Here is a 15174-nt window from a genome sequence, read left to right on the forward strand (position 1 = left end):
TTGCCACACTCACTACAAATGACTGAGTTTGGAGTGAACTTATATGTGATCCATGTGACGGAGAAAACAGAGTTTTAAATACCTGGCCTGTAGGTAACTAGTTTGATCAGCAAACTGGTGTCAATTGCTTCACTGACACACTGAAACTAATTTTTAATGTAGGCTAGAAATGGCAGTATTTTCTGAAAACAGATATGTGATAAGTGTGACGGAGAAAACACAGTTTTAAATAGCTGGATTTCTAGCACTCTAATATGGAAAGGACCTGGCTGTATTTTGCAGTGCCAACAAGCAAATTACGCAGAAAACGGTGTTCTCTGGATTGCTTTTTAAGCAAATAATGAGGATTAAGATCCCAAAAAAATTATTCTTGGCCCCTGAGACCTGGGCCTTTGTGTAGAAATATTTAACAGCAGCAGAAGGCAGAACTGGAATGGAGCCTCTTGTGATATGTGCACTGCAGTCTTCTATATACCCTACCTGCCTATATACACTGCCTGCCTGCCTATATACACTGCCTGCCTGATATCTCTGCAGATGGATTAGTCCTCAGAAGGCCTGTTTGTTAAGATGGATATGTGTAATGTACGTTTTTCTCCCTACACTACCTAATACATAAGCAAATCTCTCCCTAGCTCAGCAGCACCTCTCCCTACTCTGCTTGATTCCGGAGTGACTGTGACGAGCACAGCGGCGCCAGGTCTGATATAGACCTGATGACGCTGTGCGGCCAGCCAATCACTGTATTGCCACAACCACCATGGCTGAGGAATTACAATGAGTGGCAGGCAATCCCTGCATGTTGATTGGCGCGCTAAAGAGCGCCAAACATGCAGGGAGGGGACCTGAGCATCTGTCCGAGCATCTCGCAAGTACTCGGCGAGCTCTGAGCATCTCGAGTACTGAGATGCTCGGGCGAGTACCGAGTACTTGCGAGTATGCTCGCTCATCACTAATGTTCACTATATGGTAAAACTGATCTGGCAATGATTCCCCATTTCAGTACGAGTACACAGATACCAAATATCTATAGTTTTGTTGTTTTTTTTAAGTGGTAAAATAAAATTCGGAAGTTTTTAAAAGGAACAATTTTGCTTGTATTGTCATTTTCAAGACCAGTAATGTTTTAATTTTTTGGGGATCTGAGGCTGTGTGAGGCTTATATTTTGCACTCTGAACTGACGTTTTTACTGATACCATTTTGGGGTAGATACAATGTTTGCTTCCCTCTTATTTCATTTTATTGCAATGTTGTGGAGACCAAAAAAACATAATTCTAAAGTTGTGAATTTTTTTCTTCGAGTTAATTTATTTTATATTTTGAAAGACCGGACTTCTACGAATGCAGTGATACCAATTATGTGTATTTTTTTAAAAAAATTGCTTTATTTTTAATGGTTCAAAAGAGAGTTGATTTGAACGTTTGCAGTTTTTTTTTTTCATATTTTTAAAAACATTTTTTTATCTTTTACTGTATTTGTTAGTCCTCCTAGGGAACTTGAAGGTATGATCATCTGATGGCTTGTACTTCACATAGCAGTGCATCGGCACTGCTATGTACAGCTAAAATTATGATCTCTTATGAATACCAGATAAGCGCCCACTTGACAGCGCATGTTAAATGCCACTGTCAGAGATTGACAGCAGCATTTAACATATTAACAGCTGGGCGAAGCTCCGCTCCACCCATGGCTGTTAGAGGCAGATAATGACTGAATTATCCAGCCATCATCTGCCGGGAATGATGCAGGCTCAGTGTGCGAGGAACAACATATGATTTATTAGCATGTCTGTGATTGGCCGATGCACCATGTGTCTGTGACCGGCAGTAACCTTACTGATGTCACTGCCGGTCAGAGCCGCAATGTGACAGCATGGGATACAGCGGCTTTAACCAGCGGTAATCTTAGTGACGTCACAGCAGGTCACAACACTGCGGGCTTCCACACTGTCACACAGAGGACAGCGTGGGAACTAGCGGCTGTGACCGGCAGTGACGTCAGTAAGTTTACCACTGGTCAAAGCCGCTGTTTCTCACATGTCACACAGCAGCTTTGACCAGCGGTAAGTGGTAACCTTAATGATGTCACTGCCGGTTACATACACTGCCGGGTATAGCGGACTGCTGCGAGACCAGGCAGTGTCTGCTGCAGTTAGTGCTTATGAAGCTCCATTCTCTGAGTGGGGCTCCATATGCTGGAATTTTGGACAGGACTGATTTCAAACCTTGATGTGGACTACAGCGGACCGGCGTGGGAGTTTTATCTTTAATAAATTGGTGAAAGAGGGTAATTGTCGGGAAGTGTTTTTAATAAATAAAATACTTTTCTGTGTCAGTTAGCTGCTGACATCAACCCCCCAAAAAAATTACCCTGATTGCCACCGCACCAGGGAAATCGGGATGAGACTACGCTAAGCGCCAGAATTGGTGCATCAAATATGATGTGCCACTTCTGGGACGGCTGCAGGCTTATATTTGTAGGTTGAGAATGGCCCACTAACCATGGGCATTCCCAGCCTATTAATAGAAGCCTACAAGTGTCTGCTTTCCCTTAGATAGTTATTAAAAATAGGGGGGACCACATGCCATTTTTTTCATTTATTTATTACTCATAAAAAAAACAAGTAAATGAAAAATACTAAGAAATAAATAAATGAAAAAACGTGGGGTCCCTCCTATTTTTAATAGCAAAAGAAAAGCAAACATCTGTGAGCTGGTCTTATTTTGCTGGAAAGGGACCAATATCCATGGACCTTCCTAAACTATTAATATCAGCCCTCAGCTGTCTGCTTTGCCTTTGCTGGTTATAAAAAAAAATGAGGGGAACCTTTAAAAAATGACATGGAGTCCCCCATATTTTTAATAAACAGCCTCTGCTTATCCCGATTGCCCTAGTACAATTGCAATCAGGGTAGTTTTTTGGGGGGTTGATGTCATCAGCTGGCTAACACTGAGCCCAGGGGTTAGTAATGGAGAGGTTTCAGTCAGACATTACTGATACACTAGTAAAAAGAAATAAACACACACAGAAAAGTCTTTTATTTGTTAAAAACACTCCCCGACAATTACCCTCTTACACCAATTTATTAAAGATAAAACTCCGATGCTGGTCCACTGTACATAGTTACATAGGTTGAATAAAGAGTAGACCTAGGTCCATCATGTTCAACCTTCCCCCACCAATTGCACACTTTAGTTCATATCGAGGTCCCACAACGAGCCCCATCCAAAATTCAAGCATATGGGGTCCTGTTCAGAGAATGGAGCTTCATAGGCACTAACTGCAGCAGACACTGCCGGGTCTCTCAGCTGTGCATGAAAGATGGCAGTGTCTATGACCAGCAGTGACGTCAATAAGGTTACCGCTTATGGGCGATCGGAGCTGCTGTGTGACAGCGTGGGAAACAGCAGCTTTTACTGGAGGTAATCTTACTGATGTCACCGTCGGTCACAGCAGCTAGTTCCCATGCTGTCCTTTGCGTGGCAGATATATAATTTTTTACATTTTAAAAATGCCAGAAAGAAAAATAGGCCTATGCAAAAGTTTGGGCACCCTTGGAGATTTGTGTGCTCAGATAACTGTGACTAAGGTCTCAGTCCTTAATTAGCTTGTTAGGGTTATGGCTTGTTCACTGTCATCGTTAGGAAAGGCCAGGTGATGCAAATTTCCCAGCTTTATTAAAACCTAGCCTCCTTTAACCTTGTGCCAAAAAACAGCAGCCATGGGTTCTTCTAAGTAGTTCTTCTAAGCAGCTGCCTAGCACTGTGAAAAAAATGAAAATGGTTCAGGCCCACAAAGCAGGAGAAGGCTATAAGAAGATAATAAAGCATTTTCAAGTCGCCCTTTCCTAAGTTTGAAATGTAATTAAGAAATGGCAGTTAACAGGAACAGTGGAGGTCAAGATAAGTTCTGGAAGACCAAGCAAAATTTCAGTGAGAACTGCTCGTAGGATTGCTAGAGAGGCAAATCAGAACCCCCACTTGACTGTAAAAGACCTTCAGAAAGATTTAGCAGTCTCTGGAGTTGAGGTACAGTACAGACCAAAAGTTTGGACACACCTTCTCATTTAAAGATTTTTCTGTATTTTCATGAGTATGAAAATTGTACATTCACACTGAAGGCATCAAAACTATGAATTAACACACGTGGAATTATATACTTAACAAAAAAGTGTGAAACAACTGAAAAAATGTCTTATATTCTAGGTTCTTCAAAGTAGCCACCTTTTGCTTTCATGACTGCTTTGCACACTCTTGGCATTCTCTTGATGAGCTTCAAGAGGTAGTGGCATTGACCTGGTCTCTAATCTGAGCTGCTGTTAACCTGAGATTTCTGACTCGGATAAACTTATCCTCAGAAGCAGACGTGACTCTTGGTCTTCCTTTCCTGGGGCGGTCCTCATGTGAGCCAGTTTCTTTGTAGCGCTTGATAATTTTTGCAACTGCACTTGAGGACACTTTCAAAGTTTTCCCAATTTTTCGCACTGACTGACCTTCATTTCTTAAAGTAATGATAGCCACTCGTTTTTCTTTACTTAGCTGCTTTTTTCTTGCCATAATACAAATTCTAACAGTCTATTCAGTAGGACTATCAGCTGTGTATCCACCAGACTTCTGCACAACACAACTGATGGTCCCAACCCCATTTATAAGGCAAGAAATCCCACTCATTAAACCTGACAGGGCACACCTGTGAAGTGAAAACCATTTCCGCTGACTACCTCTTGAAGCTCATCAAGAGAATGCCAAGAGTGTGCAAAGCAGTCATCAAAGCAAAAGGTGGCTACTTTGAAGAATTTGAGACATATTTTCAGTTGTTTCACACTTTTTTGTTAAGTATATAATTCCACATGTGTTAATTCAGTGTGAATGTACAATTTTCAAAGTCATGATAATACAGAAAAATCTTTAAATGAGAAGGTGTGTCCAAACTTTTGGTCTGTACTGTGCATTGTTCTATTGTTCAGAGACACCTGCACAAATATGGCCTTCATGAAAGAGTCATGAGAAGAAAACCTCTCCTGCTTTCTCACCATAAAATTGAAATATTCAACAGAACATCTAAACAAGCCTGATGCATTTTGGAAACAAGTCCTGTGGACCGATGAGGTTAAAATAGAACTCTTTGGCCACAATGATCAAAGGTACTGTATTTTGCAAATTATAAAACGCACCGGATTATAAGATGGACCCCGAATTTTGGGGTGCAAAATAGGAAAAAAAAAATTAAAATAAAATGGTGCGCCTTATAATCCATTTTACCTGGGGGACGGCGATGGTGGAGCGGGGGTCATAGGAGCCAGGGTCACAGATACAGAAGGTTAGTGGCGGCTGCGGCAGGAGTCGGGCGATGCTGCGGGCCCCATCCTCTCAGAAGGGTTGCTGATTTAGGATGACATGGGCGGTGGTGGAGGCAGCAGTGGGACGTTGCTGTGGGCCCCGTCCTCAGAAGAAGTCGGCGGTGAGCGGAGGTTCCCTCTCCCATACATAGAACTGCAGTGGGCTTAGGGAAAATGACCGCCGGAGCATGCGCAGATCGAGATCTTGAGAGGTGAGATCTCATCTCCAAAGATCTCAATTTGTGCATGCGGTCATTTTCCTAAAGCCCACCTCAGGGATATGTACGGTAGAGGGAACCTCCGCTCACCGCTGAATTCTTTTGAGAGGATGGGGTCCACAGCACTGCCTCCACCACCGCCCAAGTTATCCTGAATCATCGACCCTTCTGAGAGGCTGGGACCCGCAGCATTTCCCAACTCCTGCCACAGCCACCATCAACCTCCTGTGTCTGTGACCCCGCTCCATCGATGTCGCCCCCCAGGTAAAATACTGTACCTTCGCATTAAAAGACGCACTCCCCTTTTCCTCCCAAATTTAGGGGGAAAAATTGTGTCTTATAATTCGAAAAATATGGTATGTATGGATAAAAAAGGCTACAGGATTTCAGGAAAAGAATATCTCGCCAACTATTAAGCATGGGAGTGGATCAATCATGCTTTGAGGTTGTGTTGCAGCCATTGGCACAGGGAACACTTTACTGCTAGATGGCAGAATGGTTTCAATGAAATTTCAACAAATTATTGATGCAAACATAACACCATCTATAAAAAAGCTGAAGTTGAAAAGAGGATGGCTTCTACAAATGGATAATGATCATAAATACAAGTCAAAATCCACAATAGACTACCTCAAAAGGCGCAAGCTGAAGGTTTACAATGGCCCTCACAGTCCCCTGAGATGAACATCATTGAAAATCTTTGGCTAGACCTAAAAATAGCACTGCATGCAAGACGACCCAAGAATCTCACAGAACTGGAAAACTTTTTCAAGGAAGAATGAATGAAAATCCCTCAAAAAAGAATTGAAAGACTCTTGGTTGGCTACAAAAAGCATTTACAAACTGTGATACTTTCAAAAGGGGGTGCTACTATGTACTAACCATGCAGGATACCCAAACTTTTGCATCAGCCCATTTTCCTTTTTGTAATTTTTAAAATGTAAAAGATGAAAATATATATTTTTTTTTACTAAAATACAAAGGAAATGTGTCATCTTTAACTTTAGGACTTTTAGAGATCATTTCATCTTCAACTTCCTTAACTGTTCACAATAATAATAGCCCCAACGTTTATATGCCACTGTATAAGCCTAACAACACTCCTCTAAGCTGACACGCCTCCATGAAGAAGCAAAGTGAAACGCCAGTCGGGGTCAGGTACGCGATGCCTGCTCAACTCCTTATGCAGCTAATCACTAGCTTCATGCTGCATTTGTACTATATACTTTTATGCACTATGGGATATAGAGTTTAGTTTATTTGATAACGGGAATCTGAACCTTGTCCTTCTATGTGTGGTTATCAACTTTTCTATGATACTGTTAATCGTAGGCTTTTTCCGCTGTTCCTTCTTTAGAGGCACCTCTGTTTTTATGAATTCCTTATGTGTTTACTAATCTAATAAACTTGTATACCTTTTTCTCTGGATTCTGCATTCAATGTGTTTGTTCTTGGGACCTTTATTATCTTCCTTGGGACATGGTTTACATACACCACTACATTTTGTATCACACAGGCACAAATCCGATTGATGGTACACAAACACCATATATGATAGAAACTTTTATCATCTTCTTGTCACATGGTTTATTAGTAACTCCATACTGGACTATGACTAAAAGAGGTATCCCTATCTCCAGGATTGTATCCTATTATGTGGTAGGTGTAATAATAATAATATACTTCCAATTAGAAATGTAGTATAGTTCTTCTGATTCACTATGCTGCTTACCCCATGTGCAGGGCATTGCAGTATCTTAAGTATCTATGGTTATGACGACTCATATAGTGACAGTTAGTTAGCTGTTAGTGGTCGCAACCATGGATACCTAAGTTACTGCAATGCCCTGAACATGGGGTAAGCGACATAGCGAATCAGAAGAACTATACTACATTTCTAATTGGACCAATTAATATTATTATAACACCTACTACATATTGAGATAGAATCTTAGAGATGGGAATACCCTTTAAATTTCACTTTATGTTCACTTTATTTGGTTTGTGACCAGATTTCTGTCATTCTCCAGTATAGGAAATTTCAGTTTCCACTTCTTTCACTCCATTCACCTAGTATATTTCTACATGATATGGATTTTGTCATAGATGTGACCATGGGTGTTTCACAAAAAAATCTAGCTCTCATATGGATCGTCTGTGTAGAATGCACATTTTATGGATTCATTGCCATTATTAACTTTGGAAATTGTATTTGATCACATACATTTTAAAATGTTAATGTATAAAAATGGATTCCACATGGATGTAACATAGACATAAACCACGGATACCCCGATGGCACGCGGATGACAATATAGATGAAAATCATTCAAAAAACGTTGTCGCCTTTTTATGCGCTCATAAGTGATGAGCGAGTATGTTCTATTAACCCTTTCGGCGAGTATGCTCGGGCGAGCTCCGAGTAGTTACAGCTGCTCGGTGTGATGTTTGAATCGCTCCCGTGTGCATGATTTGCGACTGTTTGACAGCTTTAATACATGTGAGGAATGTGTAAGAAATAGACATTCCTCACATGTATTAAAGCTGTCAAACAGTCGCAAATCATGCACACGGGAGTGATTCAAACATATCACCAAATACGCTGAAGATACTCGGTACTCGCACGAGTATACTTGCCGAAAGGGTTAACCGAACATACTCGCTCATCACTAGCGCTCATTTGACCCCAGCCTAAAAGGGACCTATCAATTCTCTTGATATGTTCAATTAATCACTTGTATTCCCCATAAATAACAATATTGAAGCATCATGTCTTAGAATTAAGGGTACATGCAGACGTTCGTGGTTTATGGTTCTTGTTCTGATCATGGACCGCGATGAATGGGCTGACTGCTGGTTCTCGACTGGAGCATGACAGCTTTATATATTTCTATGATACCGTCACGCTTGCAGCTAGTCCATGCATTGAGGTCTGTGATCAGACCATGATCCACCTACATCAAAAATGAGCCATAATGATAATCTCCAGAATTATTATGCTAAAAGGGAATAAAAGTATTAACCGAAACAGACATATCATCATGAGAACTAATCGGTCTACTTTAATGGAGTTTAGTTTTTGTTTTTAGGGCTGTTGCAAGCCAATGTGTTGGAATATTGATGAATAATATCAACTCCCCGAATGCTTGGATTCCTGAATCAGCCGCTGAGAGTGGGGGTCCAACATATTGCTAAATAATAAATTAAGATTAGAGTCTTAATATTTCCTCATCTCTGTATGCATAAATAGTACTATTTTTGGAGTCTCATGGTATAACATACCGCTCTCTGCATAGTGCCTTTATTAGATGCCAGCAAGGATAATTTTGCCAAAAAATAATAGTGTACTATCAATAGTATAATGGTTTAGGACATGTCATCTTATATGTAAAATATGCAGCATTTGCTCTATTTTAAATCCTTCTGCCTGGCTGAAAATTTGGTTATAAATTGCTTTCGACTGGCATATTTCTTCTGTACCAAAATCCATCTAGAAAGGCTGCATGATTGGTTGACGTCAGGCATTACCACTGCATGAGTCTGAGGCACTTTCTGATTATGTTTTTAATAGCTGGCAATGAAAGACAATTATGCAAGCGTGAGGCTGATTGTTGCTTTCATAGCGTATGCAATTGTAAGAGCTACCAATTAAAGCTGTGCTCTTATTGGTTTTAGTAGTGGAAACGCTTTTCGGAAAAATGAGAAATGGTAACCCATTCTATGCCAATAAGCAAACTCTTCAGCAGCAAAGCTAATGGATACAGTGAAGTGTCACGATAATGAACGTGCTCATATCAGTTGGTATGGGGCCACCACTATTTACTTGGTCATGTATATTTTCACTCCAACTGAATTCCTTGCGGAAATCTCAATCAGTGCTTTCTTGTAACAACTCTGTCCTTTTTCCAAAAGCTAATGACCAGGACATGCAGGATGAATCCTGACATTCTTGGTTTCTGCAGCAAAAAGGATTGCTAAAGCCATGGTGTGTTTATTTCCCTGGTGTATGTGACTACTTACAAGGGAATTATCTGTAGTCAGTCAGGGTGGGGTAATTGGGAAGCAGTATATATTTTTTGGCTTCATACTTTACCAAACTGTGCAGCATAAATAGCAATTTTATTGGGAAAATGTAGAAAACAATGGTAATAACTATTTTGCCAAGTGAAGATTTTGTGGTTCCAGTACCTACAGATACATAATGATACATTTTCTGAAATGTCCTTTAAACAGTTCATTTTATCAACTGTTTATTCAGTTAATTTATTTTTTTTCTCTACTGTCTCAAATGGATCTTTATATTAGCAACATAGGACCAAATGCCACAGATGTAGACCACCTTATCAAGAAGTTACCCAATTTTGTGGCGTAACCCTCATTTACACAGTCTATATTTATGGTCACGAAATTAATCTGAAGATTTTAGTCCACTCACGAAGTGCCAGATATCCTTTCACCATTAACGTCTGACAAGGTCATGTGCCCGAGCACCAGTAGAAGGATTATACTGAAAGACTAGTGGGCTGGTTTCCCCATTCCCTGCAAAATAAGAAGTAAAAAGGTATAAAGGAAACATTTATTCTTTTATCTTTTTTTTACATCCACTGCTGATTTTAAAGAAGCACTCCCACCAACATTTTTATCCTCTTAATATATTGCAATCATCACATTACATAGTACTGTGTACTTACAATTGCTCACTTTACCTTTCTACCCAGTAAATTATTCTCTTTTCTTTGTTCTCTGTAGAAATAGGAAGTTTCTTTTCCCTGCCTTTATAATTCCCCCCTTCAACTGCTGGCCCAGCTGCTCCCCCGCCCCTTGCCAGGGACTTTTGCAGTGACTTATGATTCAAATAGAAAAAAATGACCTCTTCTTTCTACATAGAGCTTAGAAGGATTCAGCTAGTCAGTTTATAATCACGTGATGTCATGGACCTAATGGAAAAGAGAACAATTATCTGGGTAGAAGGGCAAAATGAGCAATTGTAAGTACATAGTGCTATATAATATGATTATTGCGATATATTGAGAGATACACATTTTGATGGGAGTGCTTCTTTAACTTTCTTACTTTACAGAGAAGTGTATTTATTCCTAGCAATATGCATCCAAATACTAACCATTTACCTGTGTGTTATCTCAGATCTTCATTTTCTCCTTTATGCCCTTGCTCTCAATCCTGTGGTGTGGAAAATTATTCTTGACCATTATTGGTATCCATCATGTCATCTAATGAATAAGCTGATTTACTATTTCCCACGTCTAATCCTTGCCATGACTTTTGTTATCAGCTTATCTGACCCTGCAGGAGTGCAAGCCATGTTGCAGATATTACTATCCTCAGTGAATGTATTTCTCCCCATTCCAGTGATAGAGGCTGATACAGAATGACTCATTTTATATACCAGGTCTGTAATAAGTTGTGCATGGAGGTGCTCCATCAAATAAAAAGAATGGTAAATGCACACTGATAAAAAACACCCAGGATATGTGTTTATTTGTGTGTCTACGATATATCACAATGTGCCATTGCCAAAAAATACCCCTAATAAATGTAGCATGGGGTCTACCTGTAGTATTCCCTGAACATTAGTCTTTAGTGCCATAGATGAAAGCAGCTACAGCTGTTCAGACTAATTGGTGACCAGAAGTATTGTCCTAGTTGTGAGCAGTATATGCTGCATATTACACTTTCCTCTGCAAACCAATGTACCAAAACCAAAGTAATTGCATATATGTGTACAATTATAGATAGAAAAGTACTAAATGGCTTCCTGGATCTCTGCATAGATTAATCATAGCCTTTCCCTGACGCTGAAAAATCATTGTGTAATAATCCGAATATGACCACATTGCTGGAATATGTATCAATAAAAAATAGCAGCATCTAATTTGAGAATTCAATTCAGGTTCCCAACGTTTAATCATTGCATATGACATGTATATGGCTTTTATTTAATTTTTAGGGGGTTATTAGGAGGGAAAGTTTCAGTTCATCATAGCTTTAAAGTATACTGGTGAAGATTCTACCTGCGTCACAAAAATTGTAGCTTCTTTTTCTTATGTTGTCTGTTTGCACAGAGCAGATATTCCACGCGTCAATCCACTGTGCTGTCAAGAGCTAATCCAAAAATACCAATAGTTTTGCCGACACATTTCATATTGAGTCAATCTATTATACTTGTTTATATTTTATGTTATGATATTGTATCATATAAACTGACCTGAAAGACATTTTTTATTGTTATTTTTATGTTTCTTTATGTTAATCATCTTTTAATACTTGTTTTCATCCATTCATTTAAACCTAACTTTGACCTAGACCTCATAATCAATCTTTCATTACCGTTTCATTATAAGTATTTAGGGCTGTAAAGGGTTTACCTTGTTGGACCAAACTGAAGAAAAGGACCAGCATGGCACTTAATCAGAGCAGCAATTCTTCACAAAGTAAAGAAACAAAAAAAGACTAGTCAGGGTTAACATATCATGATTTCAATCATTGGAGTTGATTGCTTAAATCTTGAGATAGAAATTGATATATTAATAAGTTAAAGAGTAACCATCGTTTTATTTTTTATTAAATCAGTGGAAGAAATGAAAATTGTTAGGGTTCATTTGCATGGACCGACCAGTGGCACAATGCAACAGCCGATAAACCTTTACCAATCGGTGGGTGTCTAATAGCCTGTTTACACAGGCAGACCTAAGTAAACAATGCGCATTGAGTGATGTGTAAGGCTGAGTTCACACGATGCGTTTTTCATGCGTTTCCGCGGCGTTTTTGCAGTTGCGTAAACGCCGCGGAAACGCATGAAAAACGCATGGTAGAAGGGCAGCAATGTTCCCCAATGGAAATCCGCATGTGCTGTGCCCATGATGCGGATTTTTCTGCAGCGTAAACGCTGCGGTCAAAAATCCGCAGCATGTCAATTAATTTTGCGGAAACGCTGCTCTTTTGCCGCCATTGACTTGCATTAGACCGCATGGAATCCGCATCACTGTATATGTTGATGCGCTTTTCATGCGGTCTAATGTGCGGATGGTACCCGGGTGTGGAGGAGAGGACTCTCATCCAGACCCAGGTACCATTAAAAAAAAAAGAATAAAATAAAAAAAATATATATTCTCACCTTCTGACGGCCCGCGCTGCGTCCTGCCGGCTTCCCGCGCACTTCGCGGTTGAATGAAGGACCTTCGCTGACGTCAGAGTCATGTGACGGGTCACGTGACGCTGACATCGGAAGGTCCTACAGTCTTCACTGCCGGCAGCCGGGACCGATGAAGCAGGACACCGGGGGCCATCAGATGGTAACGTATAGAGTTATTTTTTATTTTTTGACATCACACACTATATAAATCCATGCCGGTTGCATGGATTTATATAGTGTGAAGTTGACAAGCACTTTCCAAGTGATGCTAAAATCGCTTGGGAAGCGCTTGTCTACCTGCATGCGGAAATGAAAGTGAAGAACGCTTCATTTCCGCATGTCCCTGGCAGGAAACCGCATGTACAATCCGCATGCGTTTTTTCCTGCCAGAGAGATGCAGAAACGCTCAGGAAAAAATCCTGAGCATTTCTGCATCGTGTGCACATACCCTCATAGATCGCTGAGCGCGCATAGACTGCCATGGTTCTTGGCAGTACTTATTATTATTATTATTTATTTTTAGAGCACCATGGATTCCATGATGCTGTACATGTGAGAAGGGGTTACATACAAATTACAAATATAAATTACAGAGAACAACCTAACAGTGACAAACTAGAACAGAGGGGGAGTGAGTGTTGCTCTTACAGTCTACACATGCTTACAGTCTACACAGGCTTACAGTCTACACAGGATAATGGGGAAGGATACAGTAGGTTAGAGGGTTGCAAAAGCTCCAATGGTGGTGAGGTGGCTGTAAGCTTTCTTGAAGAGATGGGTTTTCAAGTTATGTCTAAGGTTCCAAATGTGGTGGATAATTGGACATTGTGGGTACGGGATGTCAGAGGATAGGGGATAATTGGGAGTAGTCTTGCAGACAATTAGGTAAGGAAAGCACTAGTGTGTTGGAGAGAAGGTGGTCTTAGGAGGACCGGAGGGAACATGTGGGTGGTTTGGAGATATATAGAGGGGACAGATTACGGACAGCTGTGTAGGCAATTGTTAGCAGTTTGAATTGGATTAGTTGGGGAATTGGAATTCAATGAAGGAATTTCTAAAGGGGAGAAGGAGTAGTGAGGAGAGAGGTGGATTATTTGGGCAACAGACTTAAGGATTGTTATGCACACGCCCGGGCTGAGCGGCGTGTGCGTGTGATTGTAGTGATTCCACTGGACCATGAACCGGAGAGTGCCTGGAGGGGCGTGACTAAGTATCTGGCCGATCCGACCAAGATGGCACGACGGCATACGACGCCAGTGCACCAGGGAGAAACCGGGCAGAGGGACCAGGTGCTACTCCAGGTCAAACTCCGGACACGGGGGTTGACCCACACAGGGATTACTGGATCAGGCTGGTTAGGCTGGCGTACAGACTGGAGGGTATAGGCAGGCACGACTGGTATGCAGGCAGGCGGGTAAAGGCAAGCGCAGCTAGAGTGCAGACAGGGAGGCACTAGCAGGTAGAAACACAGGCGGGATAGGACCCAGTACACACTGGGACTCAGGAACAATACAGGTAGAGGGGTACAGGCAAGCACAGCTAGAGTGCAGACAGGGAGGCACTAGCAGGTAGGAACACAGGCGGGATAGGACCCAGTACACACTGGGACTCAGGAACAGGCAGGTTAGGCTGGCACAGACTGGTGGATATAAGCAAACACGGCAGGTATGCAGATGGGTGGATACAGGCGAGTATGCAGGCAGGGAGGTACTGGCCGAAAGGACGGGCTGGAGCACAGAAAGGTTAAGACCCAGTACAGACTGGGTCACAGAACCGCAGATGCGGTAGACAACCACAGCAGAGAGGGAACGCCCGAAGCGGTGGGCAAGAACAGAGCAGGACGGGGCTGCAGGAGCAGCGGGCAAGAACAGAGCAGGACGGGGCTGCAGGAGCAGCGAGCACAAGCAGGGCAGGACAGGACTGCCGGAACAGCGGGCAGAAGCAGGGCAGGACAGGACTGCCGGAACAGTGGGCAGAAGCAGGGCAGGACAGGACTGCCGGAGCAGCGGGCAGAAGCAGGGCAGGACAGGACTGCCGGAGCAGCGGGCAGAAGCAGGGCAGGACAGGACTGCCAGAGCAGCGGGCAGAAGCAGGGCAGGACAGGACTGCCGGAGCAGCGGGCAGAAGCAGGGCAGGACAGGACTGCCGGAGCAGCGGGCAGAAGCAGGGCAGGACAGGACTGCCGGAGCAGCGGGCAGAAGCAGGGCAGGACAGGACTGCCGGAGCAGCGGGCAGAAGCAGGGCAGGACAGGACTGCCGGAGCAGCGGGCAGAAGCAGGGCAGGACAGGACTGCCGGAGCAGCGGGCAGAAGCAGGGCAGGACAGGACTGCCGGAGCAGCGGGCAGAAGCAGGGCAGGACAGGACTGCCGGAGCAGCGGGCAGAAGCAGGGCAGGACAGGACTGCCGGAGCAGTGGGCAGAAGCAGGGCAGGACAGGACTGCCGGAGCAGTGAGCAAGGAGTC

Source organism: Phyllobates terribilis, unplaced genomic scaffold (assembly GCF_046119375.1).
Source record: "Phyllobates terribilis strain yellow unplaced genomic scaffold, ASM4611937v1 Scaffold_11__3_contigs__length_659146591, whole genome shotgun sequence".
Classification (NCBI taxonomy): domain Eukaryota; kingdom Metazoa; phylum Chordata; class Amphibia; order Anura; family Dendrobatidae; genus Phyllobates; species Phyllobates terribilis.